General features: G+C 48.9%; 1 long non-coding RNA gene across 1 annotated transcript; it reads left to right on the forward strand.

Annotated features, from left to right (window-relative positions):
- Nucleotides 1-2,044: 2,044 nt before the first annotated feature.
- LOC137143522 (uncharacterized) lies at nt 2,045-10,082 on the forward strand. Its single transcript, XR_010917187.1, has 3 exons — nt 2,045-2,139; nt 6,569-6,634; nt 9,860-10,082. It is a non-coding gene; the product is annotated as an uncharacterized lncRNA (long non-coding RNA).
- The last annotated feature ends 7,163 nt before the right edge of the window (nt 10,083-17,245 follow it).

Here is a 17,245-nt window from a genome sequence, read left to right on the forward strand (position 1 = left end):
GGGATGCCCATCTAGATTGAGACTTTTACACTCACCAGGTTGCTGAACAGCCATCAGACAATAATACATGCTTTGCTCTTTTATACCATTCATCTGAAGAATTTATATAACATTACAAATGTCACTAGCATCTCCATTTTACAGATGGGGAAAGTGAGACAGAGAAGCTAGATGATTTGTCTAAGGTTGCACAGCAAGTCTGTGGCAGCGCTGGAACCAGAACACAGTTCCCCTGGCCCTGCCAGTCCATGCTTCAGTCAGCAGACTAAGAGTTTCCAAACTTTTACAAAATGAGAAGCCCATCTTAATGAAGAGTTTAGTTTATCTTGTGGATACATTTCACCAGGCTGAGCATTTGGATCCACCTCCCCTTCCATTCACAGTTGCATAACAACACTATGGTAAATACAGCAATCATATTACAAAATGAATATTGGGAAAGAGTGAATGTATTTTTAGCTTTTCATGAGAAGTATTGTGTCCTTTTTGGAAAATAAGTTCATCATATTACCATGTTTGTGCTCCATTTCATGTCCCCCTGACAGCTGCTTTGTTTCAGCTAAAAACCAGTTGAGCTAGTGCCATGTGACCAGCCAGTTTCCTGCAGACCACTAGCAAGAGCAGAGCAGGGAAATGTGGGGCAAAGGATATGCTGGCTGCAGGGAGTATGTTGTGACAGAGAAGTGTGTGTGTGTAGAAGGGGGTAGCAAGACTGTGGGAGGAAGCAGAGAAGGAAAATATAGAGGCAAGAAGTGCATGGGGCAGGATAAGAATGCAGTGCTATTACTGGTATCTTGTCTGAAGGACAAAACAGACATGGTTCTGGAAGCAGCTAAATCCAAAGGGTTGATTGCTTACAAAGCCAAAACATACTGTTCTTTCTTGATCTGAGGCCTATCACCCAGGGACATCTGAAGGAGTATGTACATCTTGAATGGGCATCTGAGGCCCAATACAAAGCCCATTGAAATCAATGGGAATCTGTCCATGGACTTCAGTGGGTTTTGGCTGAGGCTGATGAAGAGGCAGGTCTAGAAAAAGCCATATTATTCACAGCAAAACTCGGGGTTATCTGATGATAAAGCCATGGGAACTCAGGGTTAGCCTAACTCTGCTGTTGAAATCAATGTGAAACGCCCATTATGAGAGCAAAGTTAGGCCAATGCTGCATGCTTTTGAACTCCATATCTTCTGAGATGAGTTCACTTAAAGTCATACTGGAAGAGATCCTTAAAGCCAGCTAGTTTGAATTCTCTGATGAGGAGGAAGACTGTTATGTGCGAATTTTAATCACTGCCCCCATGAGGATGAGAGAACAAACTTCATATCACTTAATGCACTACTGGAAGGTGCTCAGATACTACAGTGATGAGTGCAATATAAGAACCCGCATAGAATAGCTAACTGATTATGGATATGAAGCAGGGATTTCATCTGTGTTTAACTTTTCTGATTGTTTTTGTTATTATAGAAGATTAAGGTTGGAAGGGACCTCAGGAGGTCATCTAGTCCAGTGGTTCTCAAAGTGGGGGCGCGTGCCTCCCTAGGAAGGCGCAAGATGGATCGTGGGGGGACACCGTGGGCAGAGTTTGGGGAGGGCATGGGGGAGGCTGCTGCGCTGTCGCTGGGCAGGCGTTGAGGGGGGGGCAGCCTCCCCCCACCTCCGCTCCCCTCCTTGGGGTCCCCCAACACCTGCCCTGTGCTGCCTGTGTGGGGTGCCAGGGAGCAGCGGTGCAGGGAGCATGCTCAACATTGGCAGGGGGTTGGAGGGGGAAGCAGCTGTGCAAAGTGTGGAGCGTGGAGCTGGACCCAGCTCTGTCCCCCACTCGACAAGCAGTGCCATGCCTGCCATCCGCAGCAGCCTTCCCTGCCTCCACTCCTCTCCTTGGGGTTCCCCACCACCTTCCCCGGGGCTGCCCATGTGAGGCGCTGGTGCCCCACTGCCACCTGGCCCTGCTCTCACCCCGGTGGAGCACGGGACAGAGCCGGTTCAGCTCCACGCTTTGCACTTTACACAGCTGCTTCGATTTCCAGGCATGTCTCTGGGCATGCTCCCTGCTGCTCCCCACACTCAGGAATACAGCCAAGAATGGAGATTCTCTGCTGCAAAAAAACAAGCACACCCCTTGCACTAATCAGGTAAGCAGCATGGTACTTTAATTATTATTTTGTTATTATTTTCAATTTTGTGTGAGATGTCAGCTGTTATTGATATATATGTATGCCCTGGTTTTTTCTGAAGGGGGGGATTCAGGGGAAGAGGGGGCACAATTGTTAGACAAAAGTCCACAGGGGGCTCCATTTAAAAAGTTTGAGAACCACTGATCTAGTCCATACCCCTGTTCAAAGCACAGCTAACCCCTGCTAAATCATCCCAGCCAGGGCTTTGCCAAGCCAGGCCTTAAAAACCTCTAAGGATGGAGATTCCACCACCCCCTAGGTAATCCATTCCAGTGCTTCACCATCCTCCTAGTGAAAATTTTCCTAATATCCAACCTAGACCTCCCCCGCTGCAACTTGAGACCATAGCTCCTTGTTCTGTCATCTGCCACCACTGAGAACAGCTTAGCTCCATCCTCTTTGGAACCCCCTTCAGTTAGTTGAAGGCTGCTATTGAATCCCCCCTCACTCTTCTCTTCTGCAGACTAAATAAGCCCAGTTTCCTCATCCTCGCCTCATAAATCATGTGTCCCAGCCCCCTAATAATTTTTGTGGCCCTCCACTGGACTCAGTTTGTCCACATTCTTCCTGTAGTGAGAGGCCACAACACTGGACACAATACTCCAGATGTGGCCTCACCAGTGCTGAATAGAGGGAAATAATCACTTCCCTCAATCTGCCAATGCTCCTACTAATGCAGCCTAGTATGCTATTAGCCTTCTTGGCAAGCAGGGCACGCTGCTGATTCATATCCAGCTTCTTATCCACTTTTCTGCAGAACTGCTGCCTAGCCCATTGGTCCCCAGTCCGTAGCAGTGCATGGGATTCTTCCATCCTAAGTGTAGGACACTGCACTTGTCCTTGTTAAAACTCATCAGATTTCTTTTGGCCCAGTCCTCCAATTTGTCTAGATCACTCTGTATCCTATCCCTACCCTCCAGTGTATATACCACTCTCCCCAGCTTAGTGTCTTCCGCAAACATGCTGAGGATGCAATCCACTCCACCCAGATAATTAATGAAGATGTTGAACAAAATCAGCCCCAGGACCAGCCCCTGGGGCATTCCACTTGTTATCGGCTGCCAACTAGACATCGAAGCTGTTGATCACTACCTATTGAGCGTGACAATCCAGCCAGCTTTCTATCCACTTTACAGTCCATTCGTACAAACCATACTTCTTTAACTTGCTGGCAAGAATACTGTGGGAGACCGTATCAAAAGCTTTGCTAAAGTCAAGGTATTTGTCCACCACTTTCCCCACATCCACAGAGCCAGTCACCTCTTCATAGAAGGAAATCCAGTTGGTCAGACATGATTTGCCCTTGGTGAATCCATGCTGAATGTTCCTGATCACCTTCCTGTCCTCCAAGAGTTTCAAAATGGATTCCTTGAGGACCTGCTCCATGATTTTTCTGGAGACTGAGGTGAGGTTGACTAGTCTGTAGTTCCCCAGATCCTCCTCTTTCCCTTTCTTGAAGATGGGCACTATATTTGCCTCTTTCAATCATCAGGGATCTCCCCCAATTGCCACAAGTTTTCAAAGATAACGGCCAATGACTCTGCAATCACATCAGCCAACTCCCTCAGCACCCTTGGATTCATCTGGCCCCATGGATTTGTGCATGTCCAGCTTTTCTAAATAGTCCTGAACCTGTTCTTTCACGGTGGAGGGCTGCTCACCTCCTCCCCACACTGTGTTGCCCAGTGCAGAAGTCTGGGAACTGATCTTGTCTGTGAAGACAGAGGCAAAAAAAGCATTTAGTACTTCAGCTTTTTCCACATCATCTGTCACTAGGTTGCCTCCCCCATTCAGTAAGGAGTCCACACTTTCCCTGACCTTTTTGTGGCTAACATAGCTGTAGAAACCCTTCTTGTTACCCTTCTCGTCCCTTGCTAGCTGCAACTCCAGTTATGCTTTGAGCTTCCTGATTTCACCCCTGCATGCTTGAGCAATATTTTTATACTCCTCCCTAGTCATCTGTCCAAGCTTTCACTTCTTGTAAGCTGATTTTTTGTGTTTAAGCTCACCGAAAATTTCTCTGTTAAGCCAAGCTGGTCGCCTGCCGTATTTGCTATTCTTTCTGTACATCAAGATGGTTTGTTCCTGTGCCCTCAATCAAAGTTTTCTTTAAAATAGAGCCAGCTCTCTTGGACTCCTTTCCCCCTTATATTAGCCTCCCAGGAGATCCTGCCCATCAGTTCCCTAAGGGAGTCAAAGTCTGCTTTTCTGAAGTCCAGGGTCCATATTTTGCTGCTCTCCTTTCTTCAACTTGACCATCTCATGGTCACTGGTGCCCAGGTTGCCATCCACTTTTACTTCTCCTACCAATTCTTCCCTGTTTGTGAGCAGCAGGTCAAGAGGAGGATGGCCGCTAGCTGGTTCCTCCAGCACTTGCACCAGGAAGTTGTCCCCAATACTCTCCAAAAACTTCCTGGATTGTCTGTGCTCTGCTGTGTTGCTCTCCCAGCAGATGTCAGGGTGATGAAAGGCCCCCATGAGAACCAGGACCTGTGATCTGGAAACTTCCATTAGTTGTCTGAAGAAAGCCTTGTCTACCTCATCCTCCTGGTCTGGTGGTCTGTACCAGATGTCCACCATGACATGATCCTTGTTGCTCTCACCTCTAAACTTAACCCAGAGACTCTCAACAGGCTTTTCTCCAGTTTCATCCTAGAGCTCTAAGCAGTCATAGTGCTCTCTTACACACAGTGCAACTCCACCTTTTCTCCCCTGCCTGTCCTTCCTGAACAGTTTATAGCCATCCATGACAGTGCTCTAGTCATGTGACTCACCCCACCAAGTCTCTGTTATTCCAATCACATCATAGTTTCTTGACTGTGCCAGGACTTCCAATTCTTCCTGCTGGTTTCCCAGGCTTCTTGCGTTTGTGTGCAGGCACGTAAGATATCTAGCCGATTGCACAACTTTCTCAGTACGAATCAGGAGGCCTCCCCTTTTGCACCCTCCTCATGATTCCTTCCCACTTTCTCTCTTATCTCTGGGCATAGGTCTCCATCCCCTGGCGAACCTAGTTTAAAGGTCTCCTCTCTAGGTTAGCAAGCCAGTCTGCGAAGTCGCTCTTCCCTCTCTTCGTTAGGTGGATCCCGTCTCTTCCTAGCAATCCTTCCTGGAACAACATCCTATGGTCAAAAAATCCAAAGCCTTCTCTCCAACACCACCTGCGTAACTACGCATTTACTTCCACAATGTGATGGTCCCTACCTGGGCCTTTTCCTTAAACAGGGAGGATGGACAAGAACATCACTTGTGCCTCAGACTCCTTTATCCTTCTTCCCAGAGCCACATGGTCTGCAGTGATCTGCTCAAGGTTGTTCTTGGCAGTGTCATTGGTGCTCACATGGTGGAGTAGGAAGGGATAGCGGTCCAAGGGCTTGATGAGTCTCGGTAGACTCTCCATCACATCCTGAATTCTAGCTCCAGGCAAGCAGCACACTTCTTGAGTTTCCCGGTCTGTACGGCAGATGGATGACTCAGTCCCCCTTAGGAGGGAGTCCTCAACCACCACCACCCATCTCCTCCTCTTGGAAGGGTGGTTGTGGAACCCCCATTCTTAGGACAATGCATCCCATGCCTTCCGATCGATGGGGTCTCCTTCTGATCCTTTCCTTCTTCGAAACCATTTTCCACAGTAGTACCTGTGCAGAGAGCTTGAAAACAGTTGCTTACTTCTATCTGCATTGGGGATATATGGGTTCTCCTCTTTCTTCTTCTGGAGGTCACACTCTGCCAATTTTGTTCCCCATTCTTCAGTACCCCCTGCACTGCCCTCTCCGATTCTTCAGCACACTGTGCCTGCAGTACCAAATCCTGACTTCTATTCAGAAAGTCTTTATTTTCTGGGGTGCAACACAGGGTTGATACTTGGGTCTCTAGCCCTTTAATCTTCTCTTCCAATATGGAGACCAGCTTGCACTTCGTACAGACGAAGTCACTTCTATCCTCTGGGAGAAGGACAAACATGGCACATCCTATGCAGGTCACAACAGCTGATCCCTTATTATCCATATTGTCTTCCTTTTAAAAACCTCTTCGGATGTTGTACCTACTGCTCACAGAAGCCTGAAAGGCAAAAACTCTACAGGAACTCCCCCAAGGCAAACTTCCAGGCAAACTCCCTCTGCTTCTCCTCTGTTCACAGCTCACTTGGTATTCTATTTTTCATCTCAATGGGACGTTATGCTATTGTATAACTAAAAACAGATTAAATGTATTTTTAAAAAACATACTTTAACTTCTTTTTTTTTTTAAACTGTCCATAAGATTGGTCATCTAAGAGTATTTATCTCTTGGAAAGTTTCATCTTTTAAAGTTCAGCTGTTTTTGAGGTAGATGTGTGAAAATCTTTTTACAGCTGAAAAATTATGATTTTTGTTTTCTATCCTAGCATATACATGGATTTTGATTAACCTTAAGAATAATCAACTAGGGGAACAGAACAAGGATGGAAAATGTAAGTCAAAAAGGATTTTTGAGAAAGTGATGACCATCTGAACACAGTAGAAGTCTGAATTTAACCTCACCTATAATTTCTTCTACTAATGAATGATGTAATAAGTAATGTTGATTTGGGAATTTAAAATGCAGGATTGATTTTATGAGCTAATCCCAGACTAGGAAGAGTTGAAGACTAAACTATGTGTCATTGCAAAGGTAACTTTGCCTACACTTACAATACAGTCTCAGAGTTGACCAACATTGTATGATCATGCATTAATAGTGATCTTCATTTAGGTGATGAACATGCAAAGAAATGCACAATTTTGACTAGATTAGCTAGAAGTTTTGCATCGTCAGTGTTTAACCAATAAATAATCATGATGTTTTTGTGGTACCAGTGGAATTTCCCACCTGAAGAATGCATATAGTCAATATAAAATAAAGTATTTCCCACATTGCAAGGGGCAGATCAAACCGATGTGGAACAATTACTGTATGACAGAAGCTGAAAATACACTAGGAATTTTACTGCCACCCCTACAACTGGCATACCATGCTCTCAGTATTAGTTAGACCAAATTAAGGAAAGAGACCTGAGATCCAATTTTTTCTCCAAGTGTTATCAATTCTGACAATGTATTTGGTTCCAATTTAATTTCTAACAGAGTGATATAGGTCATGTGTCTTTGTTACACCCTTACTGCAGAGATTCACTGAACTGGCGAGAGAAATTGATAGCCTGGGGTGGGGTATGAAAGTCATAATTCAGAAAGAAGGAAGGGCTTCTCCAAATGTATGGGCTCAGGTGAAAATTAGACGGAAGGGTGTGTTTGATGCAGCTACCTTTGACGCAATTGTAGCTAACGTTATAATAGATGATCTCAATATTATCCCGTATGTTATGCATAATGTTAAACCATAATGTTACTGGGTAGGACTTGCTGTGTCTGCTTAGAACACACCCTGTAGAGGGAATAAATATTTCCGGTGTGGACTGAGGTTTGTTAATGGCACTGTCTGAGTATGCTGTGTGTAATAACAGGTGGCCTACAGGTCCGGTTTGAGAAGAAGGGCATGTCTGCATGGTTGAAATGTGCCCATCCCCTTTCCAGGTTATACCTGGCTTTCAGTCCCTATCTTTCAAAAGAGAACATTTCCTGAAAATATACAAAGAGTTGAAAACACACATCCATCACCCCAATGCTATTACTCTGAAGTCAATGCACCAAACTACCAACAGGTGGCATCAGACCCACAGATGATTGCAGAATCCTGTTGTTTTCCCCCTAAATTTTGAGAGGTTTTTGCGCAAAATGGTGACCCAATAGCAAGGGGCACTAGTATTTTAAGGACAAAAGCCCAGATCCTCAAAGGCATATTGATTGTAATGGAAGTTAGGAGTCTAAATAACTTTGAGGGAGCTGGGCCAAAGGGCCCAGTTCTGCAACTCTTGCTCATGTTTCATACTGATGTAAGCAATCTCACAGACTTCAGTGGGAACACTACCATGAATATATACTATTCAGGGTAAGTAAGGGACACAGCATCAGGCTTTTTGTCATGAAGCAGATGAATGCAGTGCTTCCCAGGGGCATGCCCCCTAGCGGGGATCACGGGCTAGCCGAGGGAGGGATGAGCAGCGGGTTGGGTGGACTTTTAACAACACATGGCGGGGCTAAAAGGGGGTGAATTGATTCATTTTCCTGAAGTGGGAAGGAGGAGGTCCTCAGCTTTCAAAAACAATGATAGGTTACTGGTTTGAATCCATACTAGGTTGCTAGTGGCATCGAATGACTGTTTGGTGACTTGTGTGAAATCAATTTGTAGTCTCAGTCGAGTCCCTTAGTGGACAGGTATCAATGGCACCATCACCATACTCAGCCCAAGGAGGTAATGAGCTAAGGAGTTTGAATTCCTCTCCTCCACCTTGAGAGGGTCCCTTCAGGTCAGAGTTTAAGGCACAGTGAGCAAGCTGGCCGTGGCTGTGCTGCTCTTGTCCTGTGGGCGAATACAGGACTTTAATCTCTGGGCTACTTTTCACTAGCACTAAATCCACTGGGAACAAAGACCACCTGCATTAACATCTGTGGAAGAAAACAGGAAATGGAGTAATTCTCCCCCATAGAGTAACTGAATCACATCAACCTCCTGTTAAATGCACAATATAAGTAAGTAATTAAAGAGCAGCAATCCATAACAAGAAAAATGTACACTTGCATGGGTGGAGAAAGCCTGGACTAAAACCAACCGAGTCCTAATTGGAGAAATAATTGCACAATGCAGACAGACAGAGCAGTCCTTTATCTGCCAGACAATCAGCAGCTGTCATAGTGAAGAGCCAAAGGTTCTTAGTCCAGCGATGTTTTATGGGTAACCTTGGAGGCACTCACATAAACCTTTCATTTATATACCAGAACTATACCTTTTATAAAAAGTGTGTTCCAAGCTGCTTTGCTCAGTTAGGTGGGATGTCTTAGAAGCACATCTGCCAGAAAAGGAGCATTGCAATGGGCTCTCATTAATAGGAAACTCTGACAGCACTGGATTTCCCAGTGATCCCCCCTTTCTGAACAAAGTGAACTGTAAACTTGCTTTTGCTCACATTAGAATCATTTGTCCTACATAACAATGATGTCAGGACAGCGTGTCCTCTCTGGAGTCAGATCTTTCTGATTTCAGAATTAAGAGCTCCAGAGGGCACGTAGGTCTTGTTGACACTTGGATGCCCTCACCCTCTGAGAGGGGAACAGGGTGGGCAGAAAGAGTGATCCCTGCCTATGTACCCCACCTCCTGGAGACCTGACAGACAGATCCCCAACTATGAATGGATCGTTCACTCTCTTCTTCACCCCAGAGTAAGGCCCTCAGCAGTGCCTTCATTTCCCCCCTCTATCACAAGAGTGAGGATTCCCTTACCTTCCATTCTGCCTCTGCAGATGATTTTGGAAGCTCATCTCTTTCCCCCGCACACCCACCAAATAGGGCCAAAGCAGCATGGCCACTGGCTTTCCCTGCTAGTGGCTGGGGAAGAAGAACCCTGCAGTGGGAGTAGATCCTGACTTGCTTCCTGTCCACAAAGCAACCCCCACTGCTACCAGTCCTTCGATCTCAGAGTGGCTCTCATGCACCCTGGGAGTGGCCTATAGGATTAAAGGTGTTAGCAGCACAATTGTGGTTCAAGTACAATTTGTGATGATTAATTCATGTTTATATTTGGCATCTCTTTTGCTCTTTACAGAACTGCAAGAACATGAAGAAACCACAGGGGCCCAGCTGAGTCCCAAAAAGTCACATTCACTAAATATACACAGACCTGTGCAGCCCCTGGCTATGGCTATGTGAACACCGCTGCTTTGACTGGTTTCTGGAAGCTATTAAAACAAAGTTCACGGTGAGCACTACTAGAGGGCTCCCAGCTACTTAAAGGGACGCAACCCTATTCCTGAATACTCCACGACTGATTAAACATGCCCACTCTGTCATTTAACGCTGCATGTAGGATTGTTTTTATTTCATGCAATTATGGCGCATGCTCCTGGGGAGGAAGGGAAGTCAGAATGACACGTGTGTACACATTTCAAATTTCCAGCATATTTCCACTATTATTTTTTACTCCAAATGAGAGCCATGCTGTTATTAATAGTCACCTCGCCAAGTTTGTGAATGCTGATATTCTGATATGAGATGCCAAAGTAATTGAAGAACCACAGGCAAGGGAGGAAAATGTGTTTTCAATAGGCATTGAAATGGAGGGAGAGCTGAGGCCTGCAATGTACAGGAGGTCAGACTAGATGATCATGATGGTTCCTTCTGCCCTTAGAGTCTGAGAGAGACAGAACAAGGCTCATTCTAGAGGGCAGGAGCTGCTGAGAAGACACTTGAACTAATCTTCGCAAGACTGCAAGGATGGAGAAAAGGCTGGGTGCTGGATTAGTGGTGGGAGCTGAAAGAAGAAGAGGGAGAGAGAGAAAGGGAGGGTGATGAGGTCCTTGGGCTAAACTCAGTTATCTACAGTAGGTAATTTTGACCTTTAGCAAAGCTTTTGATACAGTCTCCCACAGTATTCTTGCCTGCAAGTTAAAGAAGTATGGTTTGTATGAATGGACTATAAGGTGGATAGAAAGCTGGCTAGATCATCTGGCTCAATGGGTAGTGATCAACGGCTCGATGTCTAGCTGGCAGCTGGTAACAAGCGGAGTGCCCCAGGGGTCAGTCCTGGGTCCGGTTTTATTCAACATTTTCATTAATGATCTGGAGGATGGGGTGAATTTCATCCTCAGCAAGTTTGCAGATGACACTAAGCTGGGGGGAGTGGTAGATACCCTGGAAGGTAGGGATAGGATACAGGGTGACCTAGACAAATTGGAGGCTTGGGTTAAAAGAAATCTGATGAGGTTCAACAAGGACAAGTGCAGAATCCTGCACTTAGGACGGAAGAAACCCAAGAACTGCTACGAACTAGGGACCGATGGGCTAGGCAGCAGTTCTGCAGAAAAGGACCTCAGGGTTACAGTGGATAAGAAGCTGGATATGAGTCCTGGTTGCCAAGAAGGCTAATAGCATATTGGGCTGCATTAGTAGGAGCATTGCCAGTAGATGGAGGGAAGTGGTTATTCTATCTTCAAGTGATTGCTCATATCCATTCCAATATAGGTGTGTGCACGCCACAGTGCCCGGTTCCCGGAACTTTTTTCTCCTTAGCAGACCTCATAGGGCCGGCTCTGGTGCCCCCTGGAGCGCCCTGTGCATGCCATAGCACATAAGGCACTGCCGGCCCTATGCCCCCTCAGTCTCTTCTTTCCGCCGCCCGTGACGTGGGATGGAACTAGCACTTGCTCTCTGCAAGTGCCATTCCCCTTCTTTGAACTCTTTGTTAATCAAAGTACCTAGCTAGTTTAAGTAGTTGTTAAGTGCTGTAGTTTAGGAAGAAGTCCCTGACGGACTTAAGGTGGCCGGGCTATGTCCCGGCTGCCTGGGTTTAACCCTCCACATCCCCCCCACTCGGTACCTTAAGTGCCGGGGGTGGGGGGGTGTCCTGAGAAATTTCAGCCTGGTTCGTTGCCCTGCATAGATAAGAAACCCACACAGGAATCCGGGCAGTCTCCAAAGTTTTATTCTGCAGAATGTCAGTCACATAGCCACAGGCGGCCAGTGAACAAAAGACCCTGAAAATAATTGTTACTACATTTTATACAAGCATAAAACAGAAGACACCCATGTGCAGTAGCTTAACTTACATAAGCATACTTGGCAACCTACAAGGCTACAAGAAGAAGATAAGACTATTTTGCACGAGGTGATTGGTCCCTGTACTAGTTCATTATTTTAATTTTTGCTGATACTTTACTTTGCCTGCTAACTGGAACTATCCGGATCTGGCAGGGCAGTTCTTATTTAGCTGATAACAGGGGCCTTCTACAATCCTGGGTTACTTGCAGACAGCTAGACAAAATGGAGTTACTTAGGCTACCTGAAAAATCATTGCTTACAGGGGACAGCAGACGAGTAAGATATGCAAGGCTTTAAACAGTGAGCCAGAGCAGAGAGATCAGGTTTAAAGCCTTGCTCCTATCGCAACGCTCCGCCCTGTGTCCGGGTCATCTTGCTCCCCGTCGGCACCGGATTCCACTTGGCACGGAGCAGCATCCCCGGTGCCGATGACGAGGACAGCGCATGGAGCGCTAACACTCCCCTGCGCCATGGGTACGGGCAGGGTCGAGGACAGAGATGCACCAGCCACGACCAGTTGAGTCCCCTCCGGATCTGCATCTCTGAGCAGGGGTCCACCCCCGACTCCTCAGAGTGGGAGAGTGCCCCTGCCAATGCGGAGGTCTGGCGGCAAGAGCCTTGTTGGCCAGCCTATGCCACCTCCGCCCGCCCCCTCCCCACTCCGCCGAGGGAGAAGGGGCTGGGGTCCCGGGGCAAGCCCGTGTGGGTCCCCCCGAAGGGCGGTGGAGATCCCCGGTACGGGGATGACGATCTCCCGCCAGACAGCCACCGGGGGTAAAGCGAGAACGCTCCCCAGCTGGTCAGCACTGGAGCTCCCGGCGGTAGCGGGGCTCCCGCAGGCAACGGGGCTCTCCCGGCACCGGAGCCCCAAGCGGGGCCGGAGCTCCCGGCGGCAGCAGGGCTCCCGCCGGCTCCACAACCCAAGAAGAAGAAGAAGGTGGGGGGGGGGGAAAGTCGGAGCTGCATGGAGGACCCACGCTTGCTAAGGCAGCGCTCCAAACGTCAAATGACGCTGCTGCCACGGCGGGTAGGGCCATAGCCCCCGCAAGTTCCATGAGGACGTGCTCATGGCTGCTACCCTCAGGCCTGTCCAGGAGGTGCAGCAATCTATCCAGAATGCCTGGATCCAGGAGTCTAGTATGCCGCCCTTGCCCTACAAGGACGCATACTTTTATGGGTCCATCCTCCGGAGCCAACAGGGGCTGGCTCCTACTACCAATTTACAGCCTGCCCCTTGGCCTATTTTCAGCTCCAAGGGTGTTCACCACTTGTGTGGCGGTAATGGCAGCCCACCTGAGGCGAAAGGGTGCGCAAATCTTTCCCTACCTGGACAATTGGTTGATAGGGGGTAGGTCCAGGTTCCCAGTGCAGGTCAGCGCAACTCATGCTGCTCCACGTGCAGCAGGCTGGGTCTGCTCATAAACAAACAGACGTCCACTGACCCCAGTGAAATGCATAGAGTTCCTTGGGGCCACCCTGGAAGCTCCCCAGGCCAGAACCTTCCTGCCTCAGCCATGTTTTCAGGTGCTGGTCTCTATCATCTCCCAGCTGCACCGATACCCCACGACAACAGCCAGGCACTGCCTACTGCTGTTAGACCACATGGCAGCCTGCACATACATAGTGAGGCTAGCTTGCCTGAGGCACAGGCCGCTTCAAGCATGGTTGGCCTCGGTATATGTGCCGAGCAAACACCCACTGAACTGGATGGTCCAGTTCCCCACCCGCCCTAGCCTCCCTAGACTGGTGGAGATTCCCCAGCGCAGTAGGGAAGGGCGTTCCCTTCATGGAACTGATCCTGTCGGTCACCTTAAGCTCCGACGGCTTGTATGTGGGATGGGAGCCCACATGGGTGCCAACCAGAGCACTTGGGGGCTCTGGTCGGTGGAGGAAAAGTGCTTGCAGGTCACCGTGGGGGAGCTGAGAGCCATTCGCCTAGCGTGCAGGCTGTTCCTCCGATCCCTGACAGGCAGAGTGGTGCAGGCACTGCCGGACAACACTGCAGCCATTTTACATAAAGAGGCAGGGAGGGGCGTCCTCCCTGCCTCTCTGCGAGGGAACTACCCATCCGTGGGGCTTTGCCGTGAGGCACGACTCCGCTGGACTGGCTCTCACCTCATGGGGGTGAGGCGCGACGAGGCGGATTGCCTCAACAGGTCGTTTCTATCCCCACAACTGGTCGCTGCACTCAGGGGTAGTGACTGCGATCCTCCAGAAGTGGGGTGTCCCCCAACTGGATCTGTTCGTGTCGGTTTGGAATGCGCAGTGCCAAGGCTCGGCTTGCGCCGGGGTCATGAGACTGGGTTGGTTTACGATACGTTCCTCAGTAACGGGACGGGGACCCTCAGATATGCATTCCTGCCCACTCCACTCCTGCCAAAGGTTGTACTGAACATAAACAGGGGCAGGGCGGATGTCATATTCACTGATCAGGCCTGACCAAGCCAGCACTGGCTCAGCATGCTGCTAGACCTTTCGTTCACTCCGCCCATGGGGCTCCCGAGGCGGCATGACCATCTCTCCCAGGACCACAGTTGCCCGTTGCACCTGGTCCTGGATCCCCTGCAGCTCACGGCCTGGAGGCTCTGTGGCTCACGGAGGCAGAGGGAGCCTGCTCGGTGCAGGTCCCACAACTCCTGCTGGGCAGCAGGGACCCTTCTACACAAGTCGTGTATCAGGCTAAGTGGACATGGTTTACCTCTTGGGCAGAGTCCCGGGGCATTCCGCCAGCCTCTTGCCTCTGCAGGCGACCCTGGAGTACTCCGGGGTCTGGTGCTGGCCTAGTTGACGGTCCACTTGGCAGCTATTTTAGCCTCCCATTACCCGCTAGCGGGGAGATCCCCGTTCTCCCATCCCACGTTGGTCAGGGTGCTCAAGGAGGTGGAGAGGCGGTATCCCCAGGTCCGCAACCCGGTGCCTTCCTGGGATATCAGCCTGGTCCTCTCGAGACTCATAGGGCCCTTCCCCTTGGAACTCATGGCTTCACGCCCTCTGCCGTGCTGCGTGGATGGTAGCCTTCTGGGCAGCCATTACCTCAGCTTGGGGAGGTCTCCAAAATTAGGGTCTTGACCTCAGATCCCCCTTATACACTATTCTATACGGATAAACTCCAGTGGAGGCCACGCCCGGCCTCCCAGCCTGGGTTGGTTTCCGAATCTCGTTGTAACCATGATTGATCTCTCCCTGTGTTTTTCCCAAACTGCGCTGTTTGGGGGAGGAGTGGAGATGGCATTCGCTAGACACGAGACGAGCCCTGGCCTGTTACATCGAAGACATGGCCGTTCCAGAAATTGGCGCAGCTCCTCGCCGTGGGGGGCGGGGGGAAGGAACCGGATGAAAGGGTCACCGGTCTCCACCCAGCACATCTCTGCGTGGATTACATCCTGCATCAAGTGCTGCTAGGAGCAGGCGAATGTGCCACTGCCGGGTGTCATCACAGCGCATTCACCCAGAGCTAAGGCCTCATCTGCGGCTTTTCTGGAGAGAGTGCCCCTGCAGGACATCTGCAAAGCAGCCGCCTGGTTGTCGGTCCACACCTTCATGTCCCACTATGCCATCGTTCAGCAGGCGCGAGAGGACATAGGATTCGGCAGCGCCGTGCTGAGGGCAGCTCACTGGTAACTCCTACCCACCTCCGAGGTATGGTTATTTAATCACCTATATTGGAATGGATATGAGCAATCACTCGAAGATAGAAAACAGGGTTACTTACCAGTAACTGTTGTTCTTCGAGATGTGTTGCTCATATCCATTCCACACCCACCCTCCGTCCCCGCTGTCGGAGTTGGCAGAAAGAAGGGACTGAGGGGGCGTAGGGCCGGCAGTGCCTCATATGCTGCGGCATGCGCAGGGCACTCCAGGGGGCACCAGAGCCGACCCTACGCAATCTGCTAAGGGGAAAAAAGTTCCGGGAACCGTGCACTGTGGCATGCACACACCTACATTGGAATGGATATGAGCAACACATCTCGAAGAACAGCAGTTACTGGTAAGTAACCTTGTTTTCCCCTCTATTCGGCATTGGTGAGGCCACATCTGGAGTATTGTGTCAAGTTTTGGGCCCCCCACTATTGGAAGGATGTGGACAAATTGGAGAGAGTCCCACAGAGGGTAACAAAAATTATTAGGGGGCTGGAGCCCATGACTTATGAGGAGAGGCTGAGGGACCTGGGCTTATTTAGTCTGCAGAAGAGAAGAGTGAGGGGGGATTGGATAGTGATCAACTACCTAAAGGGGGTTCAAGGAAGGATGGAGCTAAGCTGTTCTCGGGTGGCAGATAACAGAACAAGGAGCAGTGGTCTCAAGTTGCAGTGTGGGAGGTCGGGTTCGGATGTTAGGAAAAGCTTTTTCACTAGGAGGGTGGTGAAGCACTGGAATGGGTTACCTAAGGAAGTGGTGGTTTCTCCATTCTTAGAGGTTTTTAAGGCCTGGCTTGACAAAGCCCTGGCTGGGATGATTTTGTTGGGGTTGGTCCTGCTTTGAGCAGGGAGCTGGACTAGATGACCTTCTGAGATCCCTTCCAGCCCTAATCTATGACCAGGATCTGGAATTAAATGGGAACCAGCTGAACTGTTTGAGGATAGGACTTGTGATTATGCTTTCTATGTGAGGAGATAGGCAATGGAATTCTGCACAGGCTGGCGTGTGGAAGGCCCCTGGGAGGCTACAGAGATGGGAGTTGCCCCAGTCAAGGCAAGAAGAGATACTAGGGCAGAGAAACATGAGGATTACAGAGGAGTTGAGGAACTGCTTAAGCATACATTTGAGCTTGATGTTATTTATACTCCCTGAAGAATGCTAACCTGGGCATAGCTGTGTGTTGACATTAACCCCACCTGATACACAGGGAAACATATTACTTCTGGAGCACCAAAAATATGCTAGGTGCTTCACAGGGTAAGGAAGAGAATAAAGGCCTTTGCAGAGCATGCAATCTAAATATTATGGGGAGAAGAGCAACTGCTGGATTGTGCCAATACTTGGCAGCTCTCCTGGCCAACACTCCTTCTCTGGTGAACTCATCAGTTGCTACAGAGGGAACTAGCTCATTTAAAGAAAAAAAGGTTGAAATCTCTAACCCTTAAGGTGGGAAAGAGCTTCTCGAAGTGACTCAGTACTGTGCTGTCTCACTGTACATGCAGCCAGATAGCCTGAAACAATGGTTCTAGAAAAGAGGTGGGGAACTGCTGCTATTCAGCTCTATGAATGTTAATCCTGAAGCCTCGTGGCTACATTAAACATATAGATATCATTAAATATTTTATTACTGAACACTTTAGCTGAAATGTATGATTATTCTGGGATTGTGAGTAATGCATGAGTAGAATACCACCAAGTTTCCACTTCCCAACATCCAGACAAGTGTGTTCAATGCTACTAAGCTGGAGCAAGGTTA

Source organism: Emydura macquarii, unplaced genomic scaffold, assembly GCF_026122565.2.
Source record: "Emydura macquarii macquarii isolate MOO-44397 ecotype Brisbane River unplaced genomic scaffold, CSIRO-AGI_Emac_v2 contig_3340, whole genome shotgun sequence".
NCBI lineage: Eukaryota > Metazoa > Chordata > Testudines > Chelidae > Emydura > Emydura macquarii.